Here is a 2,500-nt window from a genome sequence, read left to right on the forward strand (position 1 = left end):
CCAGTTTGTCCTTTATTGAAACTTTACACTGAATAAACACAGCAGGGAAGGGTCTCCATAGCAACAAGTCACACACACATCATCGTCATCGTCACTGTCAACACCGTCGCCATGGTTACTGATGCTGAATAGAATATCATCACACTGAAAGTTACATCACAGAGGCAAGAGAGGGGGAGTCACGAGGAAGAACGAGAAGAAACGACGGGGAGGAGAGGAGGGAGAGAGAGAGGAGGAGAGAAGGAGACGGAGGGAGGAGAGAGGGAGAGGATGAAGATCAAAGCTTTGCAAGGCAGAGTAGAAAATAAAGAGGAAGAGGAGAGAAGATCAGGAAAAAAGACAAAAACAAAACTTAAAAGGCCAAAAAAAGAAAAGTGAGAAAAGATTCTGAAAAAGAAAAAGAGGAAGATTTAGAGAAATGAGGGAGGAAGAGAAAGTCAAGAGGAGGTGAAGAAAAGGATTCAAACAGAGCGCTTGGAGGAGACATAGAAGAAGTGTGGACAGGTTATGAGGATGTAAACACACACACACACTCACACACTCACACACACACCTGTACAGGAGAACAGGAAGTCACACTGATCATCAGTTTACTGTACAACACGAGCAGAAACACGTCACCATGCGGAGGAAGATACCGACGCTAAAACACCTTTCCCAAAAAAAAAAAAAAAAAAAAACAGAAGGGAGAAATAGAGATGAACGCTTTCCGACATTTTAGACTCAGAACTTTCCAGAAAGACTTTTGTTTTATTAAAGGAGCTCACGGCTGCAGCTGATTGGCCGAGAGCTCAGGAGAAGACGGATACAAAAAAAAGAAACACTCTGTCGGTGTTGGTTTGCAGAAACGTCCGTCTGAACCGACGCCATATCAGAATTTATCATTCTAGTAAAAATCATGTGATATGTTTGTTACCACGGCAACAGAATGCACACCGCCTTAATGGCACAGAAACATCGGTAACTTTTGGAAAAGAGGGCGGAGCTGGAGAGGAGAATCCCTCGTGCCGCCCTCTTTTCCAAACGCCGCCGATGGTTTCCAACAGGTATCGATATCATTACGCTAACAACGAGTAGCCGTGGCCGAGTAGCTGGACTACAACAACAATGGCCGACTCCTGAGTTCTGATTGTGCTGCTCACTCGGTTGAGTTAAAACGACGAACATCCTCCCAACGCTTTTTTTTCCCAACGGTTGTGTTTGTGCGTGTGCACAGCGGTTTTTCTGTGGAATCGTTTTTTATCTAAACGAAGCCCAAAAGACCAGCGAGCAGAAACAAAAAGAACCAGCTGTTATTCAGACGGACGATTGTGCACCCTGCTCAGCGACTGTCAGGAGCGGCGTGCCCCGCTCAGCGACTGTCAGGAGCGGCGTGCCCCGCTCAGCGACTGTCAGGAGCGGCGTGCCCCGCTCAGCGACTGTCACGACTGACAGGAGCGGCGTGCCCCGCTCAGTGACTGTCAGGAGCGGCGTGCCCCGCTCAGTGACTGTCAGGAGCAGCAGGAGTGTAACACACAGCTGAGCCCATCCATCAAACGCTCAGAAAGTACAAACTGTAACGATAAGGAGCCATTTTGGATCCAGTGTCATCGGGACATCGCCATGAAGGTGGCAGTCCAGACTGGGTTTTACTGCGTCTCCAGGATGACATCACTTCCTGTGTTGATATTTACATGCAGCAAGACAAACAGGAAACAGCAGGGAGGTGATGCTGGAGGCAGGGAGGATTCTTCTGATCCAGTTTGATCTGGTTTTTGTCTCAGCGTGAACCCAGTCTGGACTGCCGCATGATTGATATTTTGTGGGTGGGGCATAGCAAAGTGGGCGGGGCTGAATAGGAAACATGAATAAAGAGCTGAGTCTATATTATATATCTGTTCAAAGTGATATCTATACAACACAAACATACATTCTCTCCACAGATTAAATAGGAATAACTCTTATCAACATCATCTCTTTAGAGCGTTTCGATTGGTCGCTGTTGTTGTTGTTGTTTTTTTGGTGTTTTTTTCAGTTTGTGGATTGTTATCTATAACTCTCTTATTGATCATTTACACATCGATTCATTTTAGTGAACATTTAAACCCCTCCCCTCCCCCTTCCCCTCCCCCACCCGTTAACTTTGCAGACAGGAAAAGACAGGAGTGTTGCATTGTGGGTAGGTTGCAGGCGACCCACTGTTGGTTCACTCCGACGTTTTCTGTGAAAGAAACACAAACATTCAGTAAAACCGCAGACTAAACGAAACATACTGTTCATACTAAACCGGCCCACAATGCACTGCAGCTCTCAGTGGATCATGACAAACCGTTACACCGCGCCCACCTGCCAATCACATCAGCTTCACGCCTAACTATGGATAGCAAAGAGCCCAGTGCATTCTGGGTGTTGTAGTGTTTGAACCCTTTGGGAAGAGGAGAATGACACGGCCCTGTTTTCAAACATGTTTTCACCTTTCTACAGTCTATCTTCCATGTGGTAAATGACCCCTTTTATTGTG

Source organism: Labrus mixtus, chromosome 15 (assembly GCF_963584025.1).
Source record: "Labrus mixtus chromosome 15, fLabMix1.1, whole genome shotgun sequence".
In the NCBI taxonomy this organism is placed as follows: Eukaryota; Metazoa; Chordata; class Actinopteri; order Labriformes; family Labridae; genus Labrus; species Labrus mixtus.